Source organism: Cupressus sempervirens, chromosome 3 (assembly GCF_028749045.1).
Source record: "Cupressus sempervirens isolate cs-2001-9-10 chromosome 3, ASM2874904v1, whole genome shotgun sequence".
Classification (NCBI taxonomy): Eukaryota; Viridiplantae; Streptophyta; class Pinopsida; order Cupressales; family Cupressaceae; genus Cupressus; species Cupressus sempervirens.
Genome location: NC_143120.1, coordinates 67,320,719 through 67,336,104, shown reverse-complemented (window position 1 = coordinate 67,336,104; position 15,386 = coordinate 67,320,719).

The following is a 15,386-nucleotide window of genomic DNA, read 5'->3' as shown; positions in this document are numbered from 1 at the left end:
TTCACCCCCCCTCAGAAGAATTCTTTCCATTAAGACATTCCAACAAGTTTCATAGTTCATACCGAGCATTCCAATGGTTACCAAGTGAGTTTAGTAGTGCAATAGTTCAGACCAAGCAGATAGTGGTTATCGAGCTTCATAGTATTTGTTGAGTCATCAATTTCTATGATGTCAAGCCAATATCAATCGAGTGATGGGATGAGAAATGTTTACCAAGTGTAAGCAAGGTAAACATAGTATTCAGTTCTTATCAAGTTACACTATATCTACTGAGTCTCCAATGTTCATTGAGTTTGAAGCTACATTGAGTGATTGGTATGGATTGAGCCTCTACTTATACCGAATGCATGATGATTTCAAGTAATGTAGCAGACATCGAGTATCAGAAGGTCATTGAGTTAGCTATTCAGAACCTTGTAAATATGAGAATTGCAATGGTATATATGTAATGTATTGTATCATTCCCAAGTATGGATAAGTAATATTTTGAGAAGAGTGAATGTGAATTAGCAATAGAGAAGAGTATTTAGCAAAGTATATAAGGAGCAATAAAGTTTTATCTATCAAAAAGAGGTGATTAGCATTTCAAGGATCTAATCAGCAATCAAGTTGTAAGTTAGATCTACTGTTTCATCCTGACAAGTGAATCAGATTCAAATCCTTTAATAGGGTAGACTTAAGATTCTTTTCTCTAAATCTCCTAACAAAGTGCATACTTCATTATATGTTTGTAAAACTTCTAACAAGGTGGACCTAGCAGTCCTATTTGTTCCTAACACGGAAGATCATCTAAAGTGATCATTGTAAGCCTTACCAGGCCAACTTTATACTATAGTATTGAAGTTTTGTGGGTAGCATCCCCACCCCAATTTTACTTTCTATTTGGAAGGTTCTGGGTCAGCAAATATTGTGTTCATGTGCCATGAATTTTTACCTTTCATTTTCTCATACATGTAGTAGATTAGATGATTAAATGGTGAATGGATTATGTTGATTAAGTGTTGAATCTATTAAAAGTTTTTGAGGTTACTGATTCACCCCTTCCCTCTCAGTAACCTAGCTAGTCTTGATTATTTCCAACACAACTATGGACTCTGTCAAAGTGTACAAGTCCAAGTTTGCATCTTGAAGGTTTAAGAATTATTGTCTATTAGGATAGGATTCATCAATTTGGATATTGGTGTAGGAGCACCTAGGAAAACATCTAGGCACACCTTCGATAAAAAATAAAATCAAAGGATCTATGGTATCCTTGAAAGTGGATTGGAATGTATTGAATCCTATAATGCAAAAATGTAATGAACAATTTAATGTTAACATGAAAAGTCCTAAAGATCCCAATAAAGAATTTGTGCATAAAAATGATGTAAGGGTGGCCAATAATACCAACAAGGGACCTAGATTGGTTAGAGGGATCAAATAGATCCTAGTAGGGTACTAGAATAAGTCCTAAGGGGTAGAAACCAATAAAATATGAGTTAAAACATTTTCATAAGGCTTAAAATTCAAATTTAAAGTCCTAATGGCTATATTTTGAATTAGGAGGGAAAAGTAGTATTTGAAAGTTTTAGACCTTGTTAATGATTCCAACCAAATGAATATATTTTGTTGAAGTTTTATTTCATCCTATATAGCCTGGTAAAGCCACAGGATCAATAGATTGAATACATTGTACAGATTTGGTAGTTGGAATGCAATAAAAACTCCATTTTTGAGCATTTTGCATTGGATTGGTTTATAATTTATGTTTTATATTTTGAATCCACTAAAATGATATATAACCCTTTGCTAGTCCATTAAGGAAAGTAGAAGATCATTTAGCCAAAAGTGTTGACTGCAAGCAACTTTTACAATAATTTGTGCAAGTTTTGGGCAGTTAGAGAACATTTGCTTATTCCATGGATTTAGAAATCAAATCCCCATAGAATGAATCTATATTTTGAAGTAAATAAAAATTCTAACAATGATTGGATAGGATTTTTCACAAATGGAGGCTTCTAATGTGTTTTGGGTGGCTGTAGGTGTATGAAATCCATGTCTGGAGTGTAGCAAATGGAGATCTATCCATTGGAGAGGGGTATTTTATGGTAGATATTATCTACATATATCTTGGACATGGTGAATCAACGTTCATTTGGTTAATACTGGCTTGGGAGGTCACACATTGAGAAAGCCCTAGATTTGAGGGTTTATAAGAGGCCAAACTGGTGAATTCTTATTTTTAGAGGTTAGGGAGTCAAACTGATTTGATTTTCCTTTGATTGAGATCATTCTAGAGGAATTTTTATATCTTTAATCTTTTGAAGTATGGGAATAATATACTTTCTTTATAAAATCACCCTATTTTATACCCAAAAAGGGTGTCTAGTTTGGGGATTTGGTTGTTGGTCCAAAACAACCTATACTAAGTTTGACATATGTTGAAGAAGGCCAAAATGGGTATTGAAAACCTTCTTTTCTAAGGAGTTCTTTGGAGAATTTGGGAGAAAATTTCACATTTTTCTCGTTGCAAACCTAGTTGCAAGCAATTAGGCCTACTAGACAATTTTGAAGGATTTGAGTGTTAGGATTGGGTTGGGGGGTCTAAAACTAGTTTAAACCTCTTAAATCCATCTTAGATAAGTTAAATATATACACTATAGCCATTTAGAGGGTGTAGGAGTTGTAGAGTGGATTAGTTATTATTTATGGGTATGGGAAACATAACCTTTCCCTTGAACATTTTCACCTTTGTGAACTCAGTTGGGCCACATCACACTTGTTCATTGCATAAATTGGTATCAAATCTTAGGAGCATCATCAGCTAAAGGAAGAGAGAGTTATTAGGGTCATTTTTGTATTTGATCCTTGTTGAAGCCTTAGAGTGTCCCTTACCTTTTGAGCATTCTCGGTGGCTCTTGGTACTTGAGAAGATGTTAGAAGGAGAAGATGAGGGGATCCCTCAAAGGGTCACTAATGCTAAACTTGAAAATCTTGTGAAGGAGAAGATGGAAGATAATAGAAGGATAAGAGCAACCCTTGAACACGAAAGAAGGGAAAAGCTTGAGAAGGACAAGGAGATGAAAGCCTTAATTGGTAGATTAACCACACAACAAAAGAAAGGAAAAATTAGACTTGAAGAGGAAAATAACTTTGAAGAATAGGAAGAAGAAGATGTTCCTTTGAAAGAAGAAGCACAATTAGATTTTGAGGAGAAGAGGATGGTTACTAGTTTTTTCAAAGCCATAAGGAGTGGAGATGGAAAAGGAAGATCAAACTTATCTTTGTATGTAAGTAAGATGGATGATTAATGTAGGAGCATCCTAGGTGCAAGGGCAATCTTGCATCACCAAAAAATATTTTATTTATAGTCTTTCCTATTTTAATAAGGACTAGTAGATAGGGTGGCTACTATTAATGAGAACTTACTATTTTTAGTAAGTTTGTCATATGCGCTTGGAATATTTTCATTTTCTACAGGAAGGCTCATTTTAGAGTTATAAGCTTGCCATAAAATCTCATTGCTCAAGCATTAGTATCAAAGAAGTTATTGTAGATTTTTGGTGGAAACATTTGTATAAAAATTTTCAAGCTCACCATTGGAGTCCTTAGAGTGCCTGAATGAGGTTTTAAAACTCAAAAAAGGGTGTTAGCACAATTTTGAGCTTATAATTTAGAAGCTGGCATTTCTAAAAAGTGGTTATAATAGCCAAACAGAGTAACAGTTCGTGAGTTATGGCCTTCAAAATTTGGGCTACCGAAATTTATCAAATAATTTGTCAAAGATGTATTTGGCCAACTCTATGTGTATTGTTAGGGTTTATCAGACTGACATATTAAGTTTGAGCATCTAGAACCTTCCTGGACAACATAAACTGCCTATTGAAGAAAGGACCAAACATTGTCTAGGATAGCTCTAGGTGATAGTTCATAGCTTGTCTTGCAAATTAATGTACTGAAGGCACCCATGTCGATTAGCATATTGTACTTATGAATTCTATAATTTCACATTAGTGGTGCAAATAAGAAGTCCATATTTTGTTCTCACATTTTTTGTTGTTTCTATGTTTCTGTTATGAGTTATGGTATTAAGGGGAGCTTCCTACATCAAGTATTATCAAAACTAGAGTTCTTGAGTGTGTGGATAGATCACCAACTGTGAGGCAGTTTACACCAAGGCTGTGGTTTGGGCTAAGTGTATAGATAGACTGCCAATTGTCAGGTAATTTGCACTAGGGTTTCAATAGAAATACAAAAATACCTCCATAAAGAGAGCATTGAAAAAGAGTTGTAGGTGTTACACCTAAGGGTTTTTGAGCCCTCCAAAGACAAATGCAAGCATTGGAAGAAAAAATGCATAGAGGAATGAATCTTCCCATAAGAGATAAAAGAAATGATGAGGATGAAGTAGAAGAAAATGCTGAAGTAGAGGCAGTTCTAAATCTAGAGAAAGAGAGGCTTTTTAAGGCCATCTCCAAGATTAGAAAAAGACCTAAGTTTGAGGTTCCCACATTTTTAGGAAATCTTAACCTATAGGATTTGAGCAATTAGATCAATGAAATAGAAGAGTACTTTGAGTATGAAGGTATTGATGATCCCAATAAGGTAAATTTTGCAAAGGAAAAACTAAAGGGACATGCAAAGATTTGGTGGCAGGAGGTTTAGTTGGAGTAAAATAGAAAGGGAAAGGACAAAATCACTAGATGGGATTGGATGAAAGATAAATTGAAGTGACAATTCACTCCCATGGATTATGAGCTTGATCTATTGAAGAAAATGCAAGGGTTGAAGCAAGTAGGAAAATCTATTTAAGAGTATACGGAAGAGTTCTACTAAGTTCTTATTAGAACTGACCATGCAAAAGCTGAAAAGAAGAAAGTCACCTGTTATCTTAATGGGTTAAGGCAAAGCATTTAGGATGAGATAAGTCTAGTTTGAATTAGTAGTATTGAGGAGGCATATGAGTTTTCCCAAAGAGTTGAGGATAAATTGAGCAAGAAGTTTGACAATAAGAACAATGGAAGAGGTCATGGTGGAAGATCTGGTGGATGATCTTATAGTGGTCATAACGATTATCAAAAGAATAAGGATGAGGCTAGAAGTAGCAGCTAGAACTAGAGGGGAAATAATTTTAATTATTTCCATGATCAAAACAATAGACATCAAAGAGGAAAAGGCAAAGGACAAGGATCTAGAAGAGGAGGCTTCCATGGAATATGTTTTCAATGCGGAGAAGAAGGGCATAAAGTATTTGAATGTACCTAGCATCAAAGAAGGACATATCAAAGAACAAAAGGTCAGGCAAGAGTTGTACATGTTGATGAAGATGCTCGATCCTCACATTTTGAAGATGTTGAAAGAGGAAAAGTTCTAGTTAACCAAAGAGTCTTGCTAAGTGGTTAGAATGAACCTGAACAAAGAAGGAGCTTATTTTGTACAAGGTTAGATGTGAAGATAAGTGTTGTGATGTGATCATTTATTGTAGAAATACTGACAATCTGGTGTTAGAAATGATGGTCACCAAGTTGAAGTTGAAAAAGAAGAAACAACCGCATCCATAGCATATTGCTTGGGTGCAAGATGACCATAAGGTCATGGTCAATGAGAAGTGCTCAATTAAGTTCAAGATTGGAAGCTACTGGGATGAGGTGCTATGTGATATCATACTTATGGATATATTTCATATGTTATTGTACAAGCCCTAGCAGGTTGATAGGCATGTTGTACATGATGGGAAAGCAAATACCTACACTCTAACTAAGGATGGACTGAAACATAAGTTGAAGCTATTGAAGGATAAAGAAGAAAAGGTATGTAGTGCTACCAGAATATGTTTTTTTGATGGAAAATAATTTCTTAAAGGTATAAGCATGAGCATATGTATTTTACTATAACTCCTAAATATAGTAAAGAAGAAGTAGAGGTAGCTACAAAAGTTGTAGATATGTTGAGAGAGTTTTCTGATATAGTATCAGATAATGTAGCTAAAGGTTTTCCCCAAGTGAGGAAGATTAGTCACTAGATAGATTTGGTTCCAGGAGCTAGTTTTCCAAATATGGCAACACACAGAATGACACCAGTAAAAAGTGAAGAGTTGAATAGGCAAGTTCATGAGTTTTTGTAGAAAGGATTGATTCAAGAGAGTTTGAGTCCATGTGTTGTACCAGTAGTATTAGCACCAAAGAAGAATGGAGAATGGAGGATGTGCATAGATTCTCATGCTCTCAACAAGATCACAATAAAGTATAGATTTCTATTGCCAAGGATGGATGATATTATGGACTATTTGAGTGGAGCTAAGTATTTCACAAAGATACATATAAAGAGTGGGTACCATTAGATCCATATCAGAGAAGGTGATGAGTGGAAAACTGCATTCAAGACAAGGGAAGAACTATATGAGTGGTTAGTCATGCCTTTTGGGCTAACCAATGCACCAAGCACTTTCATGAGGCTCATGAATGAGGTACTGAAGGAGTTTCTAGTTAAGTTTGTCATTGTTTACCTAAATGATATATTGATCTTTAGTAAGAAATTAGAGGAGCATTTGAGTCATATTCACAAGGTGTTTGATAAGATGAGGGAAGAAAAGTTGATGATAAACCTGAAGAAGTGTAGTTTTATAAAGAAATAGTTGGTGTGCTTGGGATTTGTAGTCTCAAGAGAAAGTTTGAAAATGGACCCAGAGAAAGTGAAGGCTATCCTTGAATGGCCTACTCTAAGGAGTGTGATAGAGGTATGATCTTGTCATGGACTTGCTACATTTTACAAAAAGTTCATAAGAAGTTTTAGTAGTATTTTTGGACCCTTGACTAAAACAATGAGAGGGGATAGGAAAGAGTTTAAGTGGACTATAGGAGTAGATAAGAGTTTTAATCTATTGAAATAAAAATCTACTGAGAAACCTTTTTTAGCACTTCCTAATTTTAACAAGGTGTTTCAATTAGTGTATAATGCTAGTGGTAGTGGAATAAGAGCTATTTTGAGCTAGGAAGGTAGACCTATTACTTATTTTAGTGAGAAGTTGAATGATGCAAAAAGAAAATATTTTGTTTATGATTAGGAATTTTATGCTATAGTTCAAGAAATGAAGAAGTAGAGACACTATCTTCTTCCTAAGGAGTTTTTTTTGTATGTTGATCATCAAGACTTGCAATATTTGAATAGTTAAGGAAAATTGAACTAAAGGAAATTAAAGTGGTTTGATTTTTTGTAGAGTTATACATTTTTTTTGAAACATAAGAGTGAGAAGTCTAACAAAGTTGTAGATGCTCTTAGTAGAAGACAACTTTTTCTAACAAAAATGTAGATAGAGGTGGTTGGGTTCAAGAAAGTCAACACACTATATCGAGATGATCTTGATTTTGGTAAAGTGTGGAAGGCTTGTATAGAACCTATTACACTTGATAGGAAAAAGTGGTTGGATTTCATGATCCAAGATTTTATATTGTTCAAAGGAAGCCAATTGTGCATTTCCAAAAGTTCAATGAGAGAGAATCTCATCAAGGAGAAGCATAGTGGAGGATTGACTGGACATTTTGGTAGAGATAAAACCATAGCTTTGGTTGCTAAAAATTATTACTAGCCATATTTGTAGCAAGATGTAATGAAATTTGTACAAAGTTGCAGAGTATGTCAGATGGTGAAAGGAGTGAAGCAGAATAGAGGGTTGTATCAACCATTATGAGTACTGGAGATGCCATGGGAGGATATTAGCATGGATTTTGTTCTTGGATTACCAAGTACACAACATGAGCATGATTTTATTTTTGTGGTGGTTGATAGGTTTTCAAAGATAGCACATTTTATTCCTTGCAATAAGACTAGTGATGCTGTTCATGTAGTAGAGTTGTTTCTCAGAGAAATGGTGAGATTACATGGTCTACTAAAGAGTATAGTTTTAGATCAAGATATCAAGTTTGTTGGGTATTTTTGGTGTACATTAAGGAAGGAGTTGAAGATAGATTTGAAGTTTAGTTCATCATATCATCGATAGACTGATGGACAAATAGAAGTTGTGAATCACAATTTGGGAAACTTTTTGAGAAGCTTGGTTGGAGATAAACCAAAAGGATGGGATATGATTTTACCATAGGAAAAATTTACATATAATAATTTTGTCAATAGGAGTATTGGTAAATCACCATTCTAGATTGTATATGGGAGTAGTCCCAGAAATACTTCTAAAATGAGGCAGTTGGATAAAGCAAAGATAAGTAATGCTAAAGCAAAAGATTTTGTTGAACATTTGAAGAACATCCATGTGGAGGTCAGGAAGCACATCATAAATATGAATACCTAGTATAAGGCTAAGGCAGATGTGAAAAGGAGATATAAGGAATTTTAGATTGGAGATGAAGCCATGGTTCATTTGAGAAAGGAGCATTTTCTAGTCGGTACATATAATAAGTTGAAGATGAAGAAGTTTGGACTGTGCAAGATAGTGAGGAGGCAAGATTCTAGAAATGCATATGAAGTGGAGTTGCCTATTGATTGAATATTTTGCCAGTATTTAAATATTTAAGATTTGACAAATTATTATGAAAGAAGTGATGGAGATGAAGTTGTAGAAGCGTATTGGAGCATTCCAATAGCTAGTTCAACTACAAAGGAGATTGAGGAGATACTAGATAGTTGTGTTAGAAAAAGTACCAAAAATAGAACTTATGAGGAATATCTGGTCAAATGGAAAGGGAGACCAGTTGAGGATTCATCATGGCTAGCAAAGGAGGAGGTTAACCATCTTGGTTTTCCTCTAAACACTTGTGACATGATGGGATCACTTCTCAAATTACTCTGGGTGTCTAATGTAGGAGCATCCTAGGTGCAAGAGAAATCTTGTATCACCCAAAAATATTTTATTTTTGGTCTTTTCTATTTTAATAAGGACTAGTAGATAGTGTGGTTACTATTTATGGGAACTTACTATTTTTAGTAAGTTTGTCATACAAGCTTGGGATGTTCTCATTTTCTATAAGAAGGTTCATTTTGGAGCTGTAAGCCTACCATAAAAATCTTGTTGCTTAAGCATTAGTATCAGAGAAGTTATTGTAGATTTTTAGTGGAAAATTTTGCAGAAAAATCTTCAGCCTCACCATTGGAGTCCTTAGATTTCCTAGATGAGGTCTAAAAAATTGATGGAAGGTCACTAACATAGTTCCAAGCCTGTAGATTAGGAGTTGGCATTTCCAAAAAGTGGTTACAATAGCCAATCATAGCAACGTTTCGTGAGTTATGGCCTTCTGAAGTTGGACTACTTGAAATTTCTAAAAATAATTGTCAAAGATATATTTGGCTGACTCCATATGTTTTGTAAGGGTCTATTGGCAATAGGTATTAATTTTGAGCATCTAAAACCTTCTCGAGCAACATAAAACTACCTATTTAAGAAAGGCCCAAACATTGTCTAAGACAACTCTAGGTGATAGTTTGTAGCTTGTCTTGCAAATTAATGTTCTAAAGGCACCCATGTGGGTTAGCATATTGTACTTATGAATTCTATAATTCTACATTTGTGGTGTAAATAAGAAATCCATATTTTTTTCTTGCATTTTCTGTTGTTTCTATTTTTTTGTTATGAGTTATGGTATTAAGGCGAGCTCTCTACATCAATGATGAACTCATTGATTGGTTAGTGCTATGAATAACTACTTTGACATTGAGAACATAGAGGATAGATAGAAAGTAAGAATTACTAAGACTATACTAAAAGGGTATGCCTTACTTTGGTGAGATTGTATACAAGTAGAGAGGTGGAAGAATAGTAGACCCAAGATTACTTCTTGGTATACTATGATGGAAAAAATGAAGGCAAAATTTTTACCTAGTGACTACAAGGTACAAATGTACAAGAAGATACGTATTCTTAGGCAAAGAGACTTGGATGTACAAGGGTACACTGAAGAATTCCATAAGTTGGATATTAGAGTGGGTCATGATGAGGATGTAGAATAGAAAATGGAAAGATACTTGGGGGGCTTAGATTCAATGTCCAAGATGAATTAAGTCTTATAACACATAGATTTGTTGAGGAATGTTACAAGTTGGCCATAAGGTCTAAAGAGAAGTTGAAGATAAGAGAAAAGAATAGTGGTGGTAGATGAAATGTAAATAAAGGTAGAGGAGGAAAATCTACTGATGAGAAAGAAAAATCTAATGAGGATAAAAGAAAGAATGCTGACTCAAGACAAAGAAGAAGTGGTTGCTCTAGTTATGGAAAAGGTAGTGGTACATTCACTAGTGAGTGATTTAATTGTGGAGTCATTGGGCATCAATCCTTTAGGTTTCTTGAGAAGGATCTTGATCAAAAGAAGGTAGAGAAGAGAGTTCACTTGGCACAAGGAGGGGAAGAAGAATGGGAAGAAAAAGGAAAAACTATAGAAATTGGGTTATATGAGGAAGGAGAAATCCTTGATGGTAAGAAGAATGCAGTAGAAAAAGAAGGCTCTAGTATCCATCATTAGGACAAATTGTGTAAGTCATGGTAAGGTTTGTAAAATGATAATTAATTCTAGATCATTTAACAGTTTGGTTTCTTATGAGATGGTAAACAAATTGAAATTGCAAAATTTTCCCATTGAGAGACCATATAAGGCTTCATGGGTCAGTGATGAGAAAAAAATTATTTTTAGAAAGAAAGTATTTATTGATTTTTAAATAGGATCATATGCTAATAGAGTTCTTCGTGATATTATTCTTATGACATGTTGTCATATTATTCTTTGAAGGCCTTAGAAAGCCTCTAGGGATTCTATACATCATGGATTGGCAAATGTGTATCTTGTGCATAAAGATGGTCTGAAATTTTACCTTAACCCTTTACCAAGTGATAATGGTAATGGAGGAAGGATTGTATGCATTGGTGAGAAGAATTGAATCACTTTAGAAGATCAAAAAGCAAGTGGTGCTGATTTGAAATAGAAGACTTCCTTGGTAATGATGAAGAGTCATGTTGCTAATCACAAAAGTTTTGATCTGTAGCAGATGGTGTATGGAAAGAGGATATTAATTGGTTCTCTTTGGTGTCCATTGGTGACAATCAGCATGTGTAATGATGGAATGTCCATGAAGGGTAGAGACAAGGGTCTTTTGGATCCTCAAATGAAAGAGAAAGTGCAGATTAAGAGGGAAAATGATAAATGACCTAAATCTAATGTTTTTATTTGTTCTAACATTTTGAATGTATGAAGTACACATGGCACAAGTGGAGGATTTCTAAAGAAGGGTTTCAGACATCCATTTAAGAGAATGGGTGGCTTGAAGACAAATCCGCTTCACTCTTGTGGTAAAAGTCTTTTTTAAGGTGGGGTGTATGGTGCAGGAGCACCTAAACAAATATCTAGGCACACCTTGGATACAAATAAAAGAAAAGGATCTATGGTATCATTGAAAGTGGATTAAAATGTATTGAAACCTATAATGGCTACATTTAATGAACAATTTAATGTTAACATGAAAAGTCTTAAAGATCCTAATAAGGGATTTGGGCATAAAAATTATGTAAGGGTGGCCAATAGTGCCAACAAGGGATCTAGATTGGTTAGAGGGATCAAGTAGGTCCTAGTAGGGTATTAGATAAGTCCCAAGGGATAGAAACCAATAAAGTATAATTTAAAATAGTTTAATAAGGTTTAAAATTCAAATTTTGAGTCCTCATAGCTATATTTTGAATTAGGAGGGAAAACTAGTATTTGAAAGTTTAAAACCTTGTTGATGATTTGTGGATATGGTTTAGGAAGTTGTATTTTGTCCTATATATCTTGCTAAAGGCATCACCATATTGAAGGCATTATATGGATTCCATCAACATTGTATGGATTTGGTGGTTGGAATGCAATAAAAACTCCATTTTTGAGCATTTTGCATTGGATCTTTTGCTTGGATTGGTTTATCATTGAGGTTTTGATGTTTTGATTCCATTTAAATGATATCTAACCCTTTTTTGGTGCATTAAGGTAAGTAGAAGATCATTTAGCCAAAAGTGTTGATTGCAAGCAACTTTTGCAACAATTTGTGCAAATTTTGGGTATTTAGAGAGCATTTGTTCATTCCATGGATGTAGGAATCTAGTCCCCATGGAATGAACATAAATTCTGATGTAAATAAAGTAATCTAACAATTATTGGGTAGGATTTTGCATGAATGAAGGCTTGTAATGGGTTTTGGGTGGTTGTAGTTGCATGAAATGCATGCCTAAAGTGTAGCAGCCAGAGATCTCTCCATTGGAGAGGGGTATTTTATGGTATATATTATCTATATATACATTATAAATGGTGAATCAACCTTTAGTTGGTTGATATTGGCTTGGGAGGTCACACATTGAGAAAGCCCTAGATTTGAGGGTTCATAAGAGGCCAAATTGGGGGTTTCTTATTTGTAGAGGTTAGGGAGTCAAATTGATTTGATTTTCCTTTGATTTGGATCATTTTAGAGGATTTTTGAAAGCCTAAATCTTTGGAAGTATGGGCAGAATATATTTTCTTTGTAAAATCACCTTACTTTATGCGTAAAAAGGGTGCCTACTTTGGGGATCTAGTTGTTGGTCCAAAACAACATATACTGAGTTTGAAATATGTTGAAGAAAGCCAAAATTGGTATCTGAAAACCTATATATTTTTAGGAGTCATTTGGGAAAGTTGGGAGAAAATTTCATATCTTTCTCGCTGTAGACCTAGTTTGGGGCAATTAGACCTGCTAAGCAATTTTGAAGGATTTGAGTCCTAGGATTAGGTTGGGGATCTCAAACCACTTGAAACCTCTTGAATCCATCTTAGATAAGTGAAATACATCCACCATATCCATTGCGGGGGTGTAGGAGTTGTAGAGTGGATAGTTGTTCTTTGTGTTTTTGGGGAACATAACCTTTCCCTTGCAAATTTCCAACTTTGTGAACTTGGTTGGGCCACATCACACTTTTCCATTGAATTAGATTTATAAAAGTCCCTCCATGGTAACAACATAATCCTAAAGCTATATTTAATGCTTATGTCCAACCTTATTAATCTTTTGGCTCTTGACGAAAGTAGTGGTTGTTAACTAAATTGTCTAGATATGACTATTAATAGATTACCTCAAAGTTTACTAGTCCAAGTCTATATTACAAAGGCCTTCAAAATTTTCACCCTACCTTATCTTGGGAAAAGAATCTGTTAGTGAATAGATTGTCCTTTGAAGAAATGCATGTAAATTTAACCCTGAATGCCCAAGTGAGACACAAACTAACACCAATAGTTGGATAGGTTATCATGGATTGATAACCTTCCTCTAAATTTTTATCGGGTACAATTCCTCGTATAATATATTCAGTGAATCAAATGTGGATGATTTTAACTAGAAAGCACAAAAGGATATCAAGCATCTACCCATAAACAAAGAGTAGACACGTAGACTTAATAATTGAAAAGTAAGGAAACATAATATAGAAGATTACACAAATTTAATTTGTTGTACACTACATTACATACTGTAAATGAAAATATATCCTCCATCCTCTTGAGAGGGTTAAAAATTTAGAGCTTTAAAAGATGTTTTGAAAAGATGGTGCAACAAGAAAATAGTGACATTAGCATGTATTTTAGAGAAAACTAAAAATAATGCCAAGATCATGATCAGTGGAAGGAAAATACACCATAATCACAATTTTGATATAATTACCTCTAGTCTCCCTTCTCTGAATATAAAAGACTACAAAGACCCTTTTACACATTACAACCAAATCACTATTTTTTAAGAAAGACATAAACTTCTTTCACAATATTACATCAACCATCAAAATCCTATCTCTAACTCAAACACATAGTTCTGGAAAAGAGAAACAACCCATGCTCTGCCTCTCAAGTAAAATGGAATAATTTGTAGAATCTTCCCACTTTTGCAGCCCATAGTCTACAATCTGAAGAAAGGAAGAATTGAACCTCTTTCTTGTTGCTACTGGGCTATTTATATTTTCATTCTCTATGGCTTTTCAGTTTCATAACTGATTCTTGAAAGATTTTATGACTCGCCTTTCTTTTAAATCTATTTATCTCCTATCTTTATAAATTTTTCTTCTTCCCAATTAACTTTCTTTATCTCCATCAATATTTATAATGTTTCTCACAATTATAAATATAACTTTATAATAGGAAGATGTATCATTAAAATTTAATAGTGAGCCACAGTGCTAAAATTAATCTATGATCTACCATCTTCATGTTCCCATTGTTATTGTAGCTCCTCTTGTTATTGCTTTAGAAGACCAAGCTCTATTTCAAGATGGGTTAAGAGAGCTGCTCCATCTTAAGCTTCAACACAGAGTGGTCAATTTCATCTAAAGTTGTGGGCTTCAATGTAATTTCCATCTTCAACTTTGTAGTTATCTCATTGACTAGATCAATTGCTTTATCTAGCAGGAAAATATCACTAATATAATTCATATCTTTCGAGCAAACCACAGAGTATAAAGGCCGCATCTTCCATATCCGTGCACATCTCTTTTTGCTTTGCTGAAGAGAATTATGGTTCTATTCAAAACTGCACATGATGGTTCCTTTTCATGTTGCCTCTTCCCATTTGCACCTTGGCTTGACACTTTGATTGCATTTAAGGTGATGAATCACAACTGTATTGGTTTTGTAATGTTAACCCATGTCTTTGCTGACTTTCTTTTTTATCTCCCATGGTGAATAAAATATAACTTTGATTGGGGTGATGAGTCACTGATGTTCACTATTGTGAAAAGATTTTTTTCTTTGGAAGGCACCTTAATATTGCATCCATTCTTCATTCATGGTATTGGCATGATTTAAGATTCAATATGATATTGTCTAACCAAATTCTTAGTCCCTCCACGCATTGGCACTTAGATAAAAATTTTGCCCTTATATATATGTTGATACCTATCAATTCAATAGTCTGGAGAAATCAATGAAGAATGATTTGAGTTGGGGGCCATCATTTATGTGCTTGGTGATGGCTTTAATCATAACTTGTATTGATATGCATATCTACCAATTCTCATGACAATCAAACACCATAGTATTCTGTCAAAAAATCCACATGTAATATTAACATTGAAAGTGGTTTGGGTCAGCTCATGTTTTCCTCCTCCTTGTTCGCCTATCAATGTTTTTAACAGATTATGGTTGGTTTGAATAGCTCGCTAACACACACATCCAAGGTGGCTTCAAAGTAATCATAGGTTAAAATTTCCATTTAACCATATAGCTTTCGAATTCATCATAAATCACATGCATTGCACTTTTTCAAATCTGCATCTCAGTTTTTAGTTGAAGACATCCACAAATGGAGACTTCTCTATTTGAAGAAGTAATGCTCTATATCTTTTTTGAATTGAATTTAAACTTAGCTATCTAAGTTTTAGCCCAAATTTTATGGACCCTAGTTTTTGAACCTTTCAAATCATATAT